Source organism: Aulonocara stuartgranti (genome assembly GCF_965226115.1).
Source record: "Aulonocara stuartgranti genome assembly, chromosome: 19".
NCBI lineage: Eukaryota > Metazoa > Chordata > Actinopteri > Cichliformes > Cichlidae > Aulonocara > Aulonocara stuartgranti.
The window spans coordinates 19750883-19765532 of record NC_138955.1 but is presented as its reverse complement, the minus strand read 5'-3'; the positions used below and the strand labels follow the sequence as shown (position 1 = coordinate 19765532).

The 14650-nt window shown below is 40.3% G+C and overlaps 1 long non-coding RNA gene across 1 annotated transcript; it reads left to right on the top strand.

Annotated features, from left to right (window-relative positions):
• Positions 1-11749: 11749 nt before the first annotated feature.
• Positions 11750-12730, top strand: LOC309696133. Its single transcript, XR_014273345.1, has 2 exons — positions 11750-12159; positions 12243-12730. It is a non-coding gene; the product is annotated as an uncharacterized lncRNA (long non-coding RNA).
• Positions 12731-14650: the final 1920 nt, after the last annotated feature.

Sequence of the window (14650 nt, the reverse complement as noted above, 5' to 3'; positions counted from 1 at the left end):
TCAGAGTTCCAGTCCACAAAAACTTTTTTTGTAACAAAATATCGATTTGTGCTGTCCCTGTATCGATACATTATTAGCAAACAAAATATCACGATACTACACAGTATCGATTTTTTCCCCCACCCCTATGATCTACTCAGAACGAGTCAGAGCGTCAACGTGTTGTCACTGAATGTTTTTCAGTGCTCACTTTACTGAATTAAGGGAAAAAGTGTTTTTTATACATGTGTCAGTCTCGACTACATGCATGACTTTTTCATCTTTACATCGAGGTGCCCTGGGCAGAAATTGTTAAATTGCATAGATTTCCAAGCTCTCTGGCCTTACTCTGACCTTGTTCCGTGCTAATTCCACGGTGATGAAGAAAACTCTAACACCATACTGCCAAAGACAGAAAATCCGCATTGCTCTGATTAACATAAGGTATATGATTACTGCGGCTAACGAGAGGATTCGTTTTCTGATTGAAGGATGAATATTCTATTTATATGGCACCTTATTAGAGGTTATCTGATGTGAGGGTATTTGAAACAGATCTTTAGGAATACTGTAATGCCACACATTATCAACCAACCAGTTGAAATCTTCCGTTGCACTGGACAGAAGAGCTACAGGGCATTGTATCAGAAATACCTAAAGCAGTAAAATTGGGGGAAATTATATAAACCTCACATTTTATGAAACATTAGCAGGCATCACAGGCTGTATTACATCTCTGCAGTGGCATGTCGCTTCTGAATCTTTAAACTTTGTTTCTTACATCCTTTCTAAAACAAGTCTGAATAGTCTTCTTGATCAGAGCATCTGGACCACTTTTGGAGTGAATGATAAACTAACAGACAAAAACACATTGGCCCATAGAAACTTATTTTTTGAAGGGCATTTTCCCCATGCAATACTGAGCAAACACCTATCAAAGCGGGGCGACTAATGAATAGGTCTACGGCTTGGCCTTCCTTGGCAGAGTATGGAGTGTTTGAAAAGAGAACTAACTGAATGGCATGCGTTCACGTCAGTGTTTGCATACAAAGAGCTACACTTGTTTTCCTGTGCCTGACTGATGTGTGACAGACCCGGAAAATAAATAAATAAAAGCTAGATTCTGCATTTAGATGTTGGCACAAAAGATTTTTGAGAATGAGTCCCTCAGCATGGGATCTAAACATCAGGTGAACAGATCTGTGAACCTGCTGCCATCCCAGTTTCATGAAAAAGGGTCAAAACGTGTATGCATATCTACATTTCTGTTCAAATAGTTTTGTCAATAATGAATAATTATTGTCTTTAAATAATATTTGTTTTTTATGGTTGTTTACACTCTAGTTTTTATTCATCGTTTCTGTGAATTTCCATATTATGTGAGTTTCTGTATTTCATACTTGTTAAATCTACATACAATAACATAACTGCTATTCTGTATTGTAGATTCCCATTGATATATATTTTTTTGTGATATTTGCTTTTGTTTCTTTAACCGAGTTCGCTGCTGGGTCAAGGCTGCTTAGTCTGCTCTTTGACTGCTATTCTGCTGTTGTTCAACTCGGCTACACTCAGCCTTTGTGCTTTTGTGTCTGCATGTTTGAAGTAAACATCATTTAGATATCTGGCTGAAACGCTGAAGCATTATCTTTGATTTTGGACTGTCTACATTTGTAGCTGTTTATTATCGTTTTAATACATAAAGCTTGCGGAACAACTCGTGTTTGGCTCATATGGAATCATTTAAACTCTATATTTCAAATGTTTAGACTTGTGCATATCTTTCTGTCCATTTGCTCCCCTCCTTGATAAAGTTGGGATAATTATTGCAAATACCTGGCTCCCCTCCCACCTGTCACACAGATGATGTGATTAGTAATAAATCCCTTCCAACTGAATGATGACATACTCCTGAAACATATCCATGTAATCGTAGCAAAAGATCTATTAGGATTCTGGTCTGATAGTAAAATATTGTCACTTACCAGAGAAAATAAGCTACTCTCAGAGTGGGACACGTGTGTATTGTGTAACAAATATTGATAGCACTCATGTTTTGATGCTGAGGGAACCAAATTCATAGGGCTAATTGTCAAAATACCTCTTCCCACTCAAGCACTGCAAGACTTGAGGGTACTTGTTTGCCTCTTCTGCTCTGATGATACAATAACTCCAAACAAGTTTGCAGCCTCAGGAGTGATGCCTCTCACGCAGTATGTGTGTGTTCCTGGGCTCATACTTCTTTTTCTCGCTGGGAGAGCAGAAAGCGCGTATAAAGCTCTTAGCAATGTTACCGTGATCTAATAGTGCATTTTCACCTTTATGCCTCACTCGCAGCTTGTTACATTTGTTGCTTTATGTTGAAATGTGTCACATGAAAGGGCAGGTGGTATGTTATGATTGAGCCACACATGTATTTTACAGAGTTTGCACCTCGTAACAAAAGGCGACTCCTCAGTTGTGCTGTAGGTGACCTTGTGTACCCCAAAGCAACTACTGGTAAAGCAAAGCAAAGCAGAGCTGCAGCTCACCTGTTTATGTCACAGGTAAATAATGCCTTTGAAACCCCAGCAGTAAATAAATGATGGCAGCCAGTCAGGGGTCTGTTGATTCAAGTTGAGCATTAGCATTTCTACTCCCTGTTAATGGCTGACCCGGTTTTCCCCTAGTGAGGACTAGCGAGCGTGCCGGCTTGTAGATAACAACCTGTGTTAATGACAGGGAGTCCAGCCAATCCCCCCACTGTGTCTTGGTCTAATCTGCTTTGATTACCTTTGCTACCATCTCTATTATCAACAGATTTCAGTCATCAACAAGGAATTACATTAATGCCACTTCCTGTGACCCAGCTGCACGGAGCATGAGCGTGTGTGTGCGGGTACGTTTGTTAACATGTGTATCCCCTCGGGTGAAAGGTTTGGAGCCAAAGGTTGTGAGAGTGAAGATTTTTAAATGAAGTAACACCCACTGGCCTGACATTAGGTATTTTCTTCTCTGCAGAGAATCGTACGCAGAGCGCAGGCAACTCGCTCAGCCGGAGATCAGCTGGTCCCAGAATACACGGGAATATAAGACACCGCTACAGCTCTCTCAGATCATTTAGTATTATTTGTGCATTTGAGGAAAGATGCAGAGCAGGAAATCTGTGGATGTGTGGCAGGCGGGCACAGACACGTCTCTAGTGGCTATGGGAGAGCGTACCATGAATAAATTTAGCTCTGTCCCCAGGAGATTGCCTTCAATCACGAAGCATAAGGTGTCAATGCGGCGCCCTGTGTGCATGCACCAAATTACCTTCCACCAGATTGCTGAGCTGGGTCTAATAGGAATAGGGGAACAGACTGAAGAGGATGGACTGCTAATTAATCTGGCCAAAGTCAGAGCCCATGTCCTGGGGCTGCTGTCAACTGGTCAAGTTGAGGCCAGGGATGGCTACACATGCTGTCCAATAAGCAAAAGTATTTACTAGGAGGGCTTTCTAAAACATAAACGCACACAAAATCTGCAATCCGTGTTCAAAAAACAAACAAAAAAAATGCAATGACGAGGTTGACGTAATCGAATGTTTATGGAGTGCCAAACCCCAGAAGCCCTGTAATGCAGACTATAATCACCAATGTGTTTGTGTAGCATAACAGCAACGAATGTTTCCAGTAAATTCTATGGTGTACGAACCATAACATTAAAGGCCATATCCAGTATTCAGCACAAGCTGAAATATTAACATGTCAATTTACATACAAATTTTCAGGCATCTAAAAGCGAAAAAACTCTTTCCCAAGCCATTTTCCCATTTTGAATAATAGGTGGCTTTCTCAGATCCAGTTGATTGACTAAACAAAGACATGACTAGTGCATTAAAGCAATTGTTTATTGCCAGTGAATCATGGCATATGTATAATTTTGCTGTAAATGGTTATTAACCGATACAGAAACCATGGATTTGTGTAATAGCTGGTAATCATTCTACCTCAGGATGTGTTTTCTACCTCATACGCAGGGTTAAAGAATTAGAGTGTAGTCAATTACATTTAGCAGGTCACAGAAATTGATTTACTGCCTAAGGAAATTTTTTTTTTCCAGTTGGGCTCTGGCTCTGTGGTGGCATTCTGCTCACATAATCAAGGATGAGCGTTGCCTGTCTACCCAATCTACTACTTGGTCCCACAGGGAAAAATGACTTGCAGCAGGAAAACCTGCATGAATACTAATTCGCCTACTTGGCTTTAACAGCTTTTGCAAGCAAGTCTCATAGGAATTTGTAGAATATGATGCCTTTCCATCTTTCCATATTAATTACCCCAATTGAAAATAGGGAGAGCAAAAGATGGGCATGGAGGACGAGAGTGACAGAGGAAGAGTTACAAGGAAAGAGAGAGATGGAATCATGGGAATAGCTCTAAGCAGGGACTCTGCTCTTCATTCTAAATGCGGTTAATTATAATGTGATTTGAAGCATCTCGGGCAGAAATCTGGCAATCTAGATTTGGAGCTCTCTGACCAGAGCCCCGGTTTGGGTCTCTTCATTAAAGCTCAACATAGCGGCCCTTCTCGTGTTCTCAGCTTAAGGATCACAGAAATGGGATTGAGGCTGGAATAAAGCTAGGACACAGGAGTTTGTTCAAATGTACGACACATGAACTCGTAGTCCTGTAGTGCCTTTTAAAATAACTTTAGCCAATAACGTCACTTGCCAAGGTGTATTTAAAAATCAAATCTTGCAGTTGAATTAAACAGAAAAACTTATTATTTTAATAAAAACTAAATATATATAAAAATAATTATAGGATTTGCTGTACAGCTGATAGATCTTCATGTTTGTGCAGATGTCATTGGGATAGCCAGAGGCAGTCTTTGTAATTCATTTAAATATGCTTTTCTTAGTGGCACCTACACCAGTGGAAACAAGGTCAGTGCAGTTAAATATGTCTTAGTGGTACACGTTTTTAATATCAGTCCTTTCTTCTGTATGAAAATGATTTGCTCTTTATGATTATGAGAGTAAATTTTCCTTGATCAGATGCATACAGCGCATCCTTTTCATATAATGAAAAGTAAGTAATAGTTTTCCTATTACACTGCTATAAACATCAGAGTGGGATTCATCAGCATTTGGAGCGTTCAGTTGTGCCCTGCACCCTGTCACGGCAGATGGCCCCGCCCCTCCCTGAGCCTGTTCTGCCAGACGTTTCTTCCTGACAAAAGGGAGTTTTCCCTTCTCACTGTCACCAATTGCTTGCTCACAGGAGGTCATCAGGTTTGGTGTTATTGAACTGTCTCTACCTTACAATAAAGTGCCTCGAGTTACTGCTAGGGCTGTGCGATATGACCAAAATCTCATATCCGGATATAAGAATTCTATCGTCCCGATAACGATATAAATCACAAAAATGTAACATTTCCTGTAAATTCAGTGAATCTTGGGCAGCTCGACTTGCGAGAAGTGTTTCCAGCTGCGCGTCATGTAGCTGGAGTCGAGTGTTTTAACTGATGCATGAAACGATACATTTTTAGACATAAGTTGTAACGGCCACCGTTTTCTTTGTGAGTATTTATTACATGGCGTGCTGTGGGGAAAAACCTGTTCTAACGTTTGAGTCTAAGGTTTATTTTTTAGCAGCTGACGGCTCTTTTTTTACTTCTCATCCGTAAATAATCTGCTCTTTCACGTGATTCAGTTTATTTTGAAAAGTCTCAACAGGATCTTGAGCTTTATTGTGAAAGGTTTATGTGGAACATAAACAAACGGACACGCGGTGGTGTTACTGTCGTTGTTGCTAACGACAACGCATAAAAACAGGCGCTTGTCCGTCTGTAGTGTGGTTATTTTAAATATAAGAGAAAGAGAGAAAGAAGAAATTAATATAGCCACTACAGTGACCATCAAAATAATGAAAAATATTGCCGTAAACAGTTTATTTTGCGACACCACGAAACAAACGATAGCGTAAAATGAAACGATAGACGTTTTTATATCGAACAGCCCTAGTTACTGCTATATAAATAAAATGAAATCGAATTGAGAAAGAACTCGACATTACTCTCCTGCAGTAGTAATTTGCTTGTGTTCAGGCAGTGGTAGAAAAGCCATTGTACAATCAGCAGTATCTTTCCTGTTAAGACTCCTTAGATGTTCAGTGATAAACACATCGACTGCAGGATCATGTGGTTACACGAAACAGATGGAAACAGAATTGTTTGGATGTTTAGTGGATTTCTGCAGCAATACTGCAGTCAAATATTATGAAACTGATGGTTATTGACTGAAGTAAAAGAGCAGTTACCTAAAACTTGCACATTATTGTACAAGTAGACACTTTGATTTTAGAAAGTCACCTAGACTTATTTGAAAATGCCACAAAGATAACATAAAAGGTTCAAAATGTGAAATAAAATAATAAATTATTTGTGGATTTTTGTCATCAGTGATGATATCATAAAAACGTTCAGAGAACAGTCATGACCTTAATAGTGTGAGGTTGCATTTCATTAACTTTAATACAGTTTATTGGTAAAAGCACAGGACACCACCACTACAGGACTTGGGCACCTTGCAGTCACTGAATCAACCACAAACTCCTGTGCACACTAATGTATCCGAGAGTCAGATGTGAGAAAATCGGTCCGACAAGTAAACCTTAGACCAAATTGTGAAATGCAGCAGGACAATGACCTCAAGCACGGCAGCAAATCTCCCCAGTCAGAGTCCAGACCTGACTGAGAAGCTGTGGTGGGGCTTTAAGAGAGCTGTGCATAAATGAATGCCTCAGGCCTTAATGAACTGAAGCAACATTTTAAAGAGTGCTCAGAAGCTCCTTCACAAAGATGTGAAACACTGATACTCGTGGAAAAATAAATCCCTTCCCCCTGCTGCTAAAGATGCTACAGCAAGCTACAGAATCATGCAGTGCACTTACTAGGGCCATATTATACCGTTCACAGTAATACCGGTATAATGTTAGGCAACGATAGGAAAATGAAATATCGCGATAGAATATGAGTAAAACGCGCATGCGCAGTGCCTTTGTTTTCATACGCACATGGCCGATTGTTGAGTGAAACAGATGAACCAGAATTGGTTTGTAAAAATGGTGCAACTTCAGTGATGTGGAACTGGTTTGGTGTTTGTCCGTCAAAGCACATTTTTTGCAGAACATGCGAGCGGCCGTCGTTATTGTCGTATTTGTCGGACTAAGATGCTCTTAAATCTGGGAGTAATCTGGGTCCTAAACCCCCCTCTTCAGGTCAAACGAACACTGCAGCATCACTGAGAGTTAAAAACTGTCTAAGTTCTTTCATCTATGAAGTTTAACTTCCAGGCATTCATGAAAACAAAATGTATTACGTCTGTGAAGGTTCTTAGTCATCCAGGTCATCGTAGTCAAAGGAGCTTGCAAAGAAAAGCGTCTGGACTTCTTTAAGTTGCTTGAAGACGTTTCACCTCTCATCTGAGAAGCTTCTTCAGTTCTAAGGTCAAATGGTGGAGAGTCCCAGATATAAACCTAGTGGGAGTTTCCCCCCACAGAGGGACAAAAGGACCCCCTGATGATCCTCTAATCGCCTGAGCCAAGGTGTGAAACTGGGTGTGGGTCCCCATCAATGTAGAGAGACTGTGTCTCTACATTGGAGAGACCAAACAGCCACTTCACAAGCGCATGGCACAACACAGAAGAGCCACCTCCACAGGACAAGACTCAGCTGTCCATCTGCATCTTAAGGATAAAGGACACTCTTTCGAGGATGCCAACGTTCACATTTTGGACAGAGAGGACAGATGGTTTGAAAGAGGAGTGAAAGAAGCCATCTATGTCCACTGTGAGCGACCATCTTTGAACAGAGGCGGGGGTTTACGACACCAACTCTCTGCCATCTATAATCCAGTTTTGAGATCCCTTCCCAGACGCCTTAACGCCCACTCACATCCTGGGCCATCTGCCCTCAGGAATTCGCATGATAAGGTGGGGCCAGGTTTCACAATGAACACACCCGAAACTCTGGCTGATGGGGACCCACACCCAGTTTCACACCTTGGCTCAGGCGATTAGAGGATCATCAGGGGGTCCTCTGTGGGGGGTCACTCCCACTAGGTTTATATCTGGGACTCTCCACCATTTGACCTTAGAACTGAAGAAGCTTCTCGGATGAGAGGTGAAACGTCTTTAAGCAACTTAAAGAAGTCCAGACGCTTTTCTTTGCAAGCTCCTTTGACCAAAATGTATTACATTTAACGGAGTTAGAAGTTAGCAGGAAGTTAGCTCGCTAGTTTCGCTAGTTACCTAAGCATGATATTGCATGTTCTGACTGAGAGATTTCTGGAAAAATTCAAACGTACAGCTCTGCTATCACTTCCAACATAAATGAAGACAGGAAACTAAACAGCAGTGATGTTTGTAGGGTTACTGAAGTTGGGCTAGCTGGTATATAATGATGTGCTACGTGATTGCTAGCGACACAGCTATGTTAGCATAACATAAACAGTGAAGCTGGAGGACGAACACTAACACTTTTCCACTTATAAAAGTTAACGTGAAGGTTCTTCATGGTTAGAGACAAATGCAATCGCATGGCAGGATGCTGTAAACGGACCAAACTTCAGTCAGGAGAACAACTGAGATAATCAATCCACAATATGAGGTCAGTCATTAATATACTGCAACAACATGGGAATAGAGCAGCTGCCAGAGAATTCAACATTAATGAATCAATGGTACAGAAGTGGAGGAAGCAAGAAGAATGAGTTTAATAAAGTTTGATTTATCTGACTGCTTTGTTTCGCTTAATGTGCCTTATAATCCCGTGCACCTTATGGTCCAAAAAATGCGTACTGCACACTGCAGTTTAATGTTGCAAAGCACCTCTTTTTAACTTCAGTGGATATTATACATGGTTATGCGCAGGATATGTCAGCCCATTTCTACTGGAAATGCCTTTTGGTTAAACTTTCAGCAAGGCATTTGCACTGTTAAATTTTTATAAAGCTTTAATGTACATAAAAACCAGCTTCTTGTTTAAGTGAAAATAAATGGAAGGTTGTCTTTTTGCGCTAGTAATGTTGTGGAGTTGTATATTGTCTCGCATCAATTATATCGTCGGTTATATCGTTATCGCAAATTTTCAAATATATATCGTGATAAATATTTTTGGCCATATCGCCCTGCTCTAGCACTTACCTTTACACACACGGCTTCTGCATTTTGAATTTTAGTTAAATAAATAATTGCATAGTGTAAAAGGTCACGTGTTGCTGTTCATATGAAGTTCTAACCCTGATAGGTGTCAGATGGCTTTTATTACATCCTGTTACATGAAACCTTGGACGCTGACGATCATATTTAACTCCAAACTCACAAATATAATGTCTTTGTTATTTCCAACAACAAATGATAATTTTTCGCATGAGGAAGCCAACATGTTGTGCTTGCAGATTGTGAACAGTCTTAGTGCAAGGGACCTCTGGTTTTTTTTGACACGCCCAGGAATGCAGACCGTGATATGTATTCTATGATGCTGTAGTGAAAAAAAAAATTCTTGTAATGAAAGATCAAAGTCCCATGGACATGTAACATCCTTCCATAAAGACGGTATCCAGCTGTAGATGGGAGCAACTCTGCGCTTTTATATATGCCCACTGAAATCCTCCCTAAAGCATCATCATAATAAGGGTTTTAGGCGTCCAAGCTGAGCAGATTTTCACTTGGCCCTTTGTGTCAGAGAATCTCACCTGGCCTTTGGAGTGGGGGCAGAGGGGAGCAAACCTTCCTGCCCTGACTATGGAGAGACAGCCTTCCTCTGTAACCCACTCTCATTCACAGACATCATTCATGTGCAAATCATTCTTGGACCTATTGTTCACCCACTGCGCTCTCAGATACTTGCTGAATCAAGTGATAAATGTAATGGCAGGGCTGGAGATATGTTTCATATTGTGAAAACGTATAATAATTTGTTGAAAGAGGGAGAACCAACTTCATGCAACTAGCTGGAACAATAACCAACTTCAATTTCTGAAGAATAATATATTTTTTGTTGTTCTATTTGACACTACAAACGAACACATATTCAGCCTTCAGTGAAGGCACTACAACTGTAGCACTGTTGTTGCAGTTGTCCAAACTCTTGCCCTCAAAAGGCTACAAATGATCCATTTTAGTATGAAGGATGGCAGTAACATAAAGCTCCTAGATAAAAACTGTTTTTACAAATATCTATCAGTCACATTACAATTTAGGCGCTACAGTTTGCTAATCAAGGACTGTTTAAAATAGTTCGACCACTTTATTCTACTTTAATATTAGCTGCACTGTTAGAAGAAATTTGGGGACGCCCTACAGACAACACTGAAGGTAATGAGACAAAATTATCCCACGATGAAATCAGACATTGAAAAAACATGAACAAACATGCCGAACAGAGGACATGTTGGTGTCACAGCAGGAAGAGCAGTGATGAAATTGATTACATTAAACAACAGCAATCTGTTTTGGTGAGCTAGCTCCGGGGTCCTGCTACACAAGCTAACGTGTAAATGAAATTGAGCATAAAATCAGTTTTTCCTTTTATGAGAAATCACAACGTCTGTTGTGAAAAATCTAACGTCTGTAACCCTCGTAAGTTAAAGGAATAAGTGATCATTTGCAGAAGGAATATTACGCTGCGAGTTTAGGAAAAAGAGAGTCCGTCAGTAGTTTGTCTTCCTCTCAGCCTGTGTCTATGTCCCAGAAAGCCACCTGAGTAATTTCTCAAGGTGTTGATTCCACAGACTGCCATCCCTATACACGTACAGTGCTATCGGTGGTGTAGAAACGGGCAGTAAATAACAGCTGCCCTTATGCACACACATCAGTATTTTCAAACTGCATCAACAAAGGCCGATTAGAAGTTGTACTCGCGTTATATTCTCCTGAACAGAAACAACTGATGTAGCTACAGATAAACTGCAGAATTCAAGGTGCAGGTAGCAGCAGGGCATTAATCGTGGAACAAAAGTCTCCGAGACGCAGGTCTATCAAGCCTTCCTAACAAAATGAACTGTTTTTGTTTCAGCGTTCAAGGGCAAAATCACTAATCCCAGCCAAAGTAAACAGTTTACCAAAAACTGTTGATCGGTGGAAGATTGTTTAACGCAATATAATGGTGCCGGATCTCTTTGAAAGAGCTGAAGCCTGTTTAATCAAAAGCAAAGCCTTTTGTCTCTTTAACACACATACCAAAGAAGCTGCCGAAGAGGCCACATCAGAATGAATGAATATTTAATTGAGGCCTATTGAGGCAGAAGATCAAAATGACCTTGCTTTAAATGATTATTCACTGATAAAAATAAAAGTAGGGTAGGACAGAATGGAAGCTGTACACTCAAGAGCCTTTTTCCAACGCTGTTCAACAATTGAACATGGAGACCTAGCGCACGAGACAATTTCTCTTAGAATGGTGGACAATGACCATATGCAGCCATGAGGTACTGTAGGTTGTGTGTTGAAGTGCAATTACATGATGGTGTCTCCGTTTTTTCTCTTTGTGCACTAGGTTAGTTTGGTTTCTGATAAAGACGAATATACTGGCACCGCTCTCGCTCCCCTTTTTACCAACTGCTGTTGTGTAGCTGGCTTGAGATGCGTGGTCCTCGTGTTCGATCGGTACTGCAGTGTTGCTGTCCCCAGGTGTCACACTTTAACCTTTGTTGTATATGGTAGCTACAGGGATGGAGCTATGGGGATGCGTAAAGGTGAGTCACAGTACTCTATATAAAAATATAACGTGTCCACACGTAGGGATGGGTATCGAAAACCGGTTCTTGTTGAGAACCGGTTCCCACTGTTTCAATTCCTTGGAATCGTTTGCCACTTTTATAAACGATTCCCTTATCGATTCCAGTCGCCCCGAATGACGTCATCACGTTGAGTAGCGTCTTTTACCCAGTAGGAAACACGGCGCCTGAGCGGCACAAACGCTCAAAAGTTTGGTTACACTTTATGAGAAAGGATGACAACAGGGCAACGTGCAATACTTGCAAAGTAGAGATTTCATCAAAGGGAGGAAACACTACGAACATGCAAAAGCATTTGCTCAAAAAACACGCGATTGCGTTCAACGAATGTCGTGTTTTTGATCCGCTCCGGACTAGCGAAGCTCAACCCAGCAGCAGCGGTAGCGTTTCCACGTCCTCTCCCGTTAATACTGCAGGTAACTAATCAATTAGCATTGCACATTATGTTAGCGCGATTTACCTTATTACAAAACCTGCTATTACTGTGCGTTGCATTTAGATAACCATGATGAGAGAGACAGAGTCTGGCTGGCTCAGATGCTGGCAGTTCTCACTGCAGTCTACCGGTAGCGTCTCCTTTCAGGCCAGGATAGACGAATGTCACCGAGCAGTGTCTAAGTTTGTGGTCAAAGGCTTGCACCCATTTGCCACAGCAGATGCCCCCGATTTCACTTTGGTAAGTGAATGTGTTTAATTGTAGGCAGGGACATTACTGGATATTCTTGTGTAATTGCTACAGAATAATTTATGTTAAACTTTGTTATTGCTACAGGAGAATATTTATTTTATTATTTTACATATACATTTTTTTTCCTGGGGACCCTGTGACACCCCATTGAAGAGCTGTAGGCTGTGGATCCCTTAAGATCTCACTGTTGGGTTTGTAAGGCCATGTTACTCCTAAATTTCTATCTTGTTCAAAGAGAAGATATAAAACACAGTTCTAAGCTAATCGACTTTAGTGTTCTCCTTTTTAAAAAAAAAGAATCGATAAGAGAATCGATAAGGAATCGAATCGTTAAACAGAATCGAAAATGGAATCGGAATCGTTAAAATCTTATCAATACCCATCCCTATCCACACGTTACAAATAGACATTGTTGTGCATGTTATTGTTGCGCTTGCTTATTTTGTTAATCCGCATTACAAACGGTAAGAAGTATTTCTTTGGAAATGAGCTACTACTGATCTTTTGCATTACTACAAATTACTCTTTCACTTTTCAAGCCATTATTGGGGGGAAAAAGAGCTCTCGTCTTTAGCCTATGCAGCCGTGGACCTTTTCCACAATAAAAAAAACTCAAGGAAAGAGAAAATTGAAGCGTTCCATAAGTCTGACATTGCTTCACACAAATGTTCTGTTTAGGGTTCCTTGCTTTGACAATTGTGCTTTTTTATTTCCATCTGAAAGGAAATGTGCTCGCAGTCAAGCAGTCTCTCTGCCCTTTGGTTTCACATTGAACCAGTGGGAGTAGTTTGATTGCTTATACTTTAGCTGCCATGCTATTACTGTGATCAAGGACAGCTGAGTCTACATTTGATAACTTCACATTTGATAAAGAGACAAAACCTTGAGTTCCTCATTTTATAGAAACACACAAGGAACTGAAGAGTCCCATCCCACCCATATAGTTTTTCATCAATTCCAATGTCAGTCATGTCAACTCGCACAAGAATCCACGTCTCACAATCATACTATGAAAACAAAACCGAACGCAGCCATGAGAGAGCAAGAACGCCTCTCAGGACTGTTTTTAAAATGTCATATATATAAATAACCATCAATACTGTGTTTAACATGCAATTACAAAACATCATTATTGTATTTGTTCTTAAAATATGACACTATTTTAAGGATTGTATGGATTCAGGGACCTCAAAGGAAGATGATTTTTTTTTTTCTGCCTGTCCCGTTTGGCTCTTTTGCCATCAGAATTATTGTCTAAAGGCGAGGAAAGATGCCCAACGGATTTACTTTACCAAATTGACCATCCCAGCCTTGCCATAATGGTCTATTTGATTCATCTTTTATTGTTTATTTTATTTATTTATTTCACTTGCTAGATATGGGACAGACTTGAATGAGGAAAAGAAAAGGGAGAAAGGAAGAGGGGGGAAAAACAGTGGAGAAGAGGGACGGGGATAAAGGGCAAAAAAAACCCCAAAAACCAACTAAATAAGCAGACAAAAAATACATATATCAATCACCTGGATCACCTGTTGAGAAAGAAAACAAGCAGAAGAAAACGAGAGCAATACCATAAACAACATCACAATGATATATGGGAATATAACAGTAAATACTAAATATTAAACATTATTGTGCAGCACGTAACATCGACAGCGCACAGTGTGCTTTGAGGCAGGGCTGGAGATATGTTTCATATTGTGAAAACGTATAATAAGACTTATCGGAGCACTCGCATTTGTTGAAAGAGGGAGAACCAACTTCATGCAACTAGCTGGAACAATAACCAACTTCAATTTCTGAAGAATAATATATTTTTTGTTGTTCTATTTGACACTACAATCGAACACATATATTCAGCCTTCAGTGAAGGCACTACAACTGTAGCACTGTTGTTGCAGTTGTCCAAACTCTTGCCCTCAAAAGGCTACAAATGATCCATTTTAGTATGAAGGATGGCAGTAACATAAAGCTCCTAGATAAAAACTGTTTTTACAAATATCTATCAGTCACATTACAATTTAGGCGCTACAGTTTGCTAATCAAGGACTGTTTAAAATAGTTCGACCACTTTATTCTACTTTAATATTAGCTGCACTGTTAGAAGAAATTTGGGGACGCCCTACAGACAACACTGAAGGTAACGAGACAAAATTATCCCACGATGAAATCAGACATTGAAAAAACATGAACAAACATGCCGAACAGAGGACATGTTG